At 35.1% G+C, this 7505-nt stretch overlaps 1 non-coding gene across 1 annotated transcript; it reads right to left on the bottom strand.

The window, feature by feature from the left end:
• Window positions 1–5745: 5745 nt before the first annotated feature.
• Window positions 5746–5851, bottom strand: LOC121217523 (small nucleolar RNA R71). The gene has a single exon (XR_005913617.1). It is a non-coding gene; the product is annotated as a small nucleolar RNA R71 (small nucleolar RNA).
• Window positions 5852–7505: the final 1654 nt, after the last annotated feature.

Below are 7505 nucleotides of genomic sequence, written 5' to 3'. Positions count from 1 at the left end.
CATAGAATACGACCCTAATCGAATATCTAGATTTCTCTTCATTTCTCTTCAATTCCAGCAGCTAAAAACGCCATAGGAGGGTTCTCTAAGCTGGTATTTCATAATTTTTGCACCAAATCCAGAAGATTCAAATACGAAGTTAGATCGAGGAAAGGAAAAAGTTCGGGATTAGTAGATTTTTACTGTTTACAAACAAGTATCAAGGTAAGTTCGTGTAACTTGAATTATATTCTTAAATGCTTGAGATTATATGTTATTGATGTGAATATGATTTGAGTGTTCATTGTATGAAAATTAATGAAACATTGATATATTTGATAAAATGGGAAGAAATCCCGTTTGAATGAAAGGAAAATTCGATGGATCTCTGAAAAGGAATTGACGGTAAAAAGGATCTAGCCTGGACGGGTGATCCTAACCTGATATAGCCCTCCCGAAGAATATGTGTAAAATGGATTTAGCCCGGACGGGTAATCCGAATTAGGGTCTGAATTTAGCCTGGACTGGTAATTCAGATCCAAGCTCATTAGTGTAATTGTCGTTGCAGGGGATTTAGCCTGGACTGGTAATCCCGACAATACTCTATGAGTTTAAATTTCAGGGGATTTAGCCTGGACTGGTAATCCCACTGCAAGGTTGAGGTTCGCGGGAGTGTGCTCTCTGAAATGGATATGTGCGCACATGAATATGAATTGACAGACCCGGAATTGTACACTAAAAGTGTACCTCTGAAAATCCATCGAAAATTCCAAGAAATTCAACGGGATAAATATGGAAAAATAACAAGGAAATGGAAATCATGGTATTGATGAGCTCATCAATCATAGTATATATTATTGGTACATGGAAATTATTGTACTAACTTGAATGTTGAGTTTGTGCATATTAGGGTAATAATGCATTGAATGGATATATGGATGTTTATTGTATTGTATTGAAAATATTAGGTAAGTATAATTCTTGTTACATGAGCTTACTAAGCACAGAGTGCTTACCCCTTTTCCTTTTTCCCTGTTTTGTAGTGTTAAGAGCTCGGAGGTCAGATTTGGTCGGAAACACATCACACTGTCAACCTCAGGATTTCGGTATATAAAGAAACTTTATTTTGGAAATCAATGGCATGTATAAGCTAACAAAGTAAATGTTAACGTGAAATGAATGTAAAGTTAGCCATTAGTATGGTCAACAAACCTGGTTTTAGATATGTGATGACGTTATCTTATAAATATGCATGAATTTATCTTCAAAATATGTTGAATTGATTTGGTTGATGTGGATTAGTCTCGATTTAATATTGCAGGGAAGGTTAGATATTTATAAAGGGGCTATATTGAATATAAAAAAAAATTAATTCGTAAACTCCGGTAATGCCTCGTACCCTATTCTGGCAATGAATACGGGTAGGGGGTATTACAATTAATGTTTGGCATCACTTTCATCATACTCAATATCATCAACATATAATTCAATATAACTAAAGCAAGATAGGTTTCAAGTATATTAACAATCACATGCATATCTAGTCACACGGACTTACCTCGAATGCAATTTTGGCTAACATTCAATGTATAAATACAACTAAGTTGCATTATTTATGTACAACTTACTCGTTTCTATGGGATATCATATTCCATCAAATTTCTAATGTATTCTATCATCACATAAATATTATTAACGTTTGGCATCACTTTCATCATACTCAATATCATCAACATATAATTCAATATAACCAAAGCAAGATAGATTTCAAGTATATTAACAATCACATGCATATTTAGTCACACAGACTTACCTCGAATGCAATTTCAGCTAATATTCAATTTATAAATATAACTAAGTTGCATTATTTACATACAACTTACTCGTTTCTATGGGATATCATATTCCATCAAATTTCTAATGTATTCTATCATCACATGAATATTATTAACGTTTGGCATCACTTTCATCATACTCAATATCATCAACATATATTCAATATAACTAAATCAAGATAGATTTCAAGTATATTAACAATCACATGGATATTTAGTCACACGGACTTACCTCGAATGCAATTTCAGCTAATTACTCCATTTTAGTCCATAACCTCGTACTTTCCAATTTAAACTCAAATCTCGATTTTCTTTGATCTAACATGATGAAATTCACTCATTTAATCATTACATTAATTAAAACATTCTATAATTCACAATTTGTCAAAATGACCATTTTGCCCTTAGACTTTACAAAAATTATGATTTTTTCCTTGGGCTCGTAAATCAATTTTTATCGAATTTCCTCCTTTACCATGCCTAGATAAATTCTTTTTGTAACTGTAGCAACTCACAATTTCAATTATTTCACACATTTACAACTTATTTTACATTTTTACAAAATAGCACTTTTTAGGTGTTTTCATGCAAACTTCTTTCACAAAAATTGTCTATTGCACAACCAAGATTCATTTTCTTCCATAAAATTTCAGCTAACAACATAAATTCTCTCATGGAAAACCCTATACTTTCATCCATTTTGCAAAATAGTCCCCTCATTAGCTAGATTATGCTACAAGGGTCTCAAAAGTACAAAAATTATCAAGAGAGGCCATCAAAATCACTTACTTGCAAGGGTAAAGGGTGGTTGATATTTTTGAGCTTTCAAAACCCCCTCTTTTCTGGTATTTTTGGTGGGGAAGAAGAAAGATGAAAAGATGATACCTTTTGTTTTATTTTATTTTATTTCTAGTTAAAATTTAGTTACCAACTTCACCTAATTTTGACTTTCCTACTTTCTTTCTCTCTATGGCCAGCCAAGCCTTTCTTAAAGGTCTATTTGCTCTGTAAAGACTCCAAATTTTGTTCTCTATCTATTTAACATATTTAGCTAGCAAAACAAAACTTTTGCCCTTTATGCGATTTAGTCCTTTTTCGCAATTAAGCATGAAATCGCTAAAATTATTTCACCAAAATTTTCATGCACTCATATAATCATGCTATAACACATAAAATAACATTAAAAATAATTTCTCTGGCCCCAGAATAGTGGTTCCGAAACCACTATTCTGACTAGACCCAAAATTAGGTTGTTACAATTCTCCCCATTAGGGATTTTTGTCCCCAAAAATCTTACCGAAAAAGTGGTTTTTGTATTCACATAAAATTTTCCTTGCCATAATTATTGATAAAGAACTTTCACTCGACTATGTCTTTAATACTTATCTCTTTACTTTCTCATATAAGTCTCATAAGCGGTTCATTGCTATACTACACCTCGGTTGAATTTCAACCTCTAGTTGAGAGTTCATACTCACAAAAGTCCGATCTATGTCATCATGTCACATGTACACACATACTTGAATCTTTTCAAATTCAAATAGTAAAACTAGTCAGTTCATCTTAACCTTATACTCTTTAATTTCACATAGTCTGATTAATGGAGACTAGTATTCTGAGAAATCCGACAATCATTAATACACGAAGTCTCATTAATGTGATAAGCGAGAATTCAGTATGTACCGGCATGATTTACAGATCTCATCAAACATTTAACAATACGATACATCACATTTTTCCTCTTTCCAAGACAGAAATAATTCTTATAAGGCCTCGAGAATAATCCTTTCTCATTTCTATTCTAATATCAGCACTTGATAAACCATAATTTATACATATTTTTACCTCATGCTTAGCATATTTTTGGATGAATTATCCTTAGATTTCGTGAATTCGATGCTCCTAATCCTTTAATTTCATGTTTTATACTTAGGTGAGCATAGGAGAGTAAAAAGAGTGAGAAACGGGCCGAAAACGGAGAAAATAGACCAACATGTGAAATCAACACGGCCTGGACTTCCGTACAAGGGCAGATGTCCTTTTAGTAGAATCGAGCACGACTTTTACGGGTAGACCACACGCCCGTGTCTATTTAACAGACTCGAACATGGTTTGAAGCAATAGCACACGAGCGTGTCACACGGGCGTGTCCCTATCGAGCCCAAGTCTAGTCCTATTCGGAAAAGGACACTCTTGAGGGTTTAGAAGCATTCTAAAGCCTATATAAACACCCAGGAGGTACCAGAAATGGAAACACGGAGTAGGAGGCAAGGAATTACTCGAAGAAAGTTGATTGAACCATCTCAGAAGCCGGATTCACCTTCAAGACTGAAGATCTCCCTTCAACTCCCTTCAACTCCCTTCAACTCCCTTCAAGAGTTCTTAGGTTTTCTTTATGTTTTGTTATCATTATTCTTTTGAGATATTTTCTTTCATAAATATGAACTAAACCCCCTAAATTCTTAAGGGGAATGAAACCTAAGACGGATCTTGTTATTATTATCTGAATTGTATGATAAATATTTGACTTGTTCTTAATTATGAGTTCTTAATTCTTGCTTTAATATTCCAGGATATCGATTCAAGTATTGATGTGCTTATTCAGAGGAGTAAAAGCCCATGTCTAAGAGTAGATCTAGCATAATTGAGCGGAGCTGATTCCACACCTAGAGATAGGTTGACAAGATTTTTCCGGATTAGGGTGAAACCTAATAAGGGAATTCATAGATCGAGTTAATGCAACACTAGGGAGTTAATTAGAAAGAGATTTCAATTAATCAACCTAGGGTTAGACGTTGCTAGTCTCGAGAGAGATAATAATATAAATTAGGGATTTCTACGGATCAAGTCAAGTGGATAAATCGTCTGATTTAGAGTCAATAACAAGTGAAGTCTAGATGGATTTTTCCTTTAGGTATTGTCCAAATCATTCAGTTTTCCCAAAAGTTATTTCCCCAATTTACTTTCTGTGCTTTCTTAGTTTAGTAATTAGTTTAGATAAAACAAACCTCTTTATTTTTAAGCTAGATAATAAAAAGAAAGTTAATGCTAGTACTTTTAGTTCCTTTGGGTTCGACATCCCAGTTTTGCCATAAGCTATACTACTGTTCGATAAGGTGCGCTTGCCTTTGTCGTGATAATAATTAGTTTTCAAGAACGGACATTCATAAATTATAAAACTTATCACGATTCACATCATGATCAAGTTTTTGGCACCATTGCCGGGGAACTAAGATATTAGGAACACTCAATTTTTATTACTTTATCCATTTTATTTTTATTGCAATTTAAAATTTTATTTTCTTTTCTAATTTTTTGTTTATTCACTTCTGGCAGGTTTTTCTAGTGCATGACGAGAAGAAACCCGTTGGGACCATTACTTTTTGATAGTGAGATCGATCGCACAGCTCGCAGAAATCGAAGAGAAATAAGGCGAACGCTAAGATACACAGAGGAAGAGCAATAGGACAACATTCACACCATAACCGAGGAGATGGCTGAAAATCAGGAAAATCTGCTACCTCCTGCGATTGCTGCTGATCCAGTAAATCAAAATCTTTCTCCACGCACTATGTATGATTATGCTAAACCTACTTTAACAGAAACTGAGTCAAGTATAGTTAGGCCTGCTGTTGCTGCAAATAATTTTTAACTAAAACCTAACACAATTCAAATGATCCAATAGTTTGTTCAGTTTGATGGTTTGTAGGACGAGGAACCCAACGCTCATTTGGTGAATTTCTTAGAGTTTTGTGACACTTTTAAAATTAATGGTGTTTCTAACGATGTCCTTCACCTTTGGTTGTTTCCCTTTTCGTTGAGGAACAAAGCTAAACAGTGGTTGAACTCGTTACCGAAGGGTCAATCACTACTTGGGAACAAATGACCAAAAAAATTTTACTTAAATATTTTCTGCTGGCTAAAATGGCCCAATTAAGGAATGATATCTCTTCTTTTGTGCAGATAGATCTAGAAACACTCTATGATGCATGGGAGAGATACAATGACCTCTTGAGAAGGTGCCCTTACCATGGGCTGCCCTTATGGTTGCAGGTTCAAACACTTCACAATGGCCTGGATCCTTCGACTAGACAGATGATTGATGCAGCTGCTAGTAGGGCTATCAATAATAAGACACCTGAGAGGCTTATGAATTTATAGAGGAGATGTCACTGAATAACTATCAGTGGCAAGTCATGAGAACAAAGCCGACAAAAGCAGTCGGTGTTTTCAACAACGAAACGGTTACTATGCTATCTAACCAGGTAGAACTCTTAAATAAAAAGATTGACGGTTTGTGTGGTTCTACTCAGGTACATCCAGTGATGAGGTGCTATTCAAATGGAGGATGAGCATACACAGAATATCAACCTTTTAACCTTAGCATCGAGGAGGAACAAGTTCAATATATGGGTAACAATAACTCTAGACCTCAAAATAACCCATATAGTAACACTTATAATGCAGGTTGGAGAAACCACCCAAATTTCTCATGGGGAGGTCAAGGGAATCAAAGGCCACAACATCCTCCAGGTTTTCAACAACCACCTTACCAACAGGAAAAAAAGCCGAACATTGAGGAGATGCTAACAAAGTTTATCTCGGTGTCAGAAACTCATTTTCATAATGCCGAAACAACACTTAAGAATCAACAAGTGTCGATCCAAGGGCTTGAAACTCAGATAGGCCAACTAGCCAAATTGATTTCTGAACGACCACAACGTAGCTTGCCGAGTAACACTGAATCTAACCCAAGGGAACAGCTCAATGCAATTACCATTCAATATGAGGAAGGGTTAGTTGGACCTGAACCAGAACCAAGGCAATGAATGGTGGTAAGTAAAGGTAAGGTAGTCCACAGTAAGCAACAACCAGTAAGTAAAGAGTACAAACCACGGGTGTCATACCCTAATACGACAAGGAAAGACCACATAGATGAACAATTCGATAAATTCCTTAAACTATTAAAAAATTGCATATTAACTTACCATTTATTGAAGCTCTTTTGCAGATGCCAAACGCAGTCAAATTCTTAAAGGAGTTTTTAACAAATAAGCGGAAGTTGGATGAGGCATCGCATGTGGAGTTAAATGCAGTTTTCTCAGCCATACTACAGAATAAGCTAGCCAACAAATTAAAAGGTCTAGGGATTTTTACGATTCCTTGTTTAATTGGTAGCTAAGATGTTAATAATGCTTTGGCTGATTTAGGGGCTAGTATCAATGTTATGCCTTATAAAATGTTTAAACAACTAGGTCTTGGGAAACCCAAACAAACTAGCATGAGCATTCAGTTAGCAGACAAAACAATCAAATTTCCTAGGGGTATTATTGAAGATGTACTCGTTAAAATTGACAAATTCATATTCCCAGTTGATTTTGTTGTTCTAGACATAGAAAAGGTTAGTGACATGCCTTTAATTTTAGGAAGACCCTTTTTTTAGCAACTGCTAGAACTATAATTGATGTTGGTATAGGTGAACTCACACTTCGTGTGGGTGAGGAAACAATCACTCTTCAAGCTCGAAATTCTACTAATGTTGATCATGTGGTGTAACCTTCCTTGTAGGAAATACGTTCGAAAATCATACATGAGCCTTGTTCAAATAACAACAAAGAACCCATCTATGAAGGACGAAGGCTACAAGTCAAGGAACTAGATGAATGGCGGATACAGAAACTGATAGCACAC

The sequence above is a fragment of the Gossypium hirsutum genome, chromosome A02, assembly GCF_007990345.1.
Source record: "Gossypium hirsutum isolate 1008001.06 chromosome A02, Gossypium_hirsutum_v2.1, whole genome shotgun sequence".
Classification (NCBI taxonomy): Eukaryota; Viridiplantae; Streptophyta; class Magnoliopsida; order Malvales; family Malvaceae; genus Gossypium; species Gossypium hirsutum.
The sequence above is the reverse complement of the archived record's forward strand: the minus strand, read 5'-3'. Positions and strand labels throughout refer to the sequence as shown.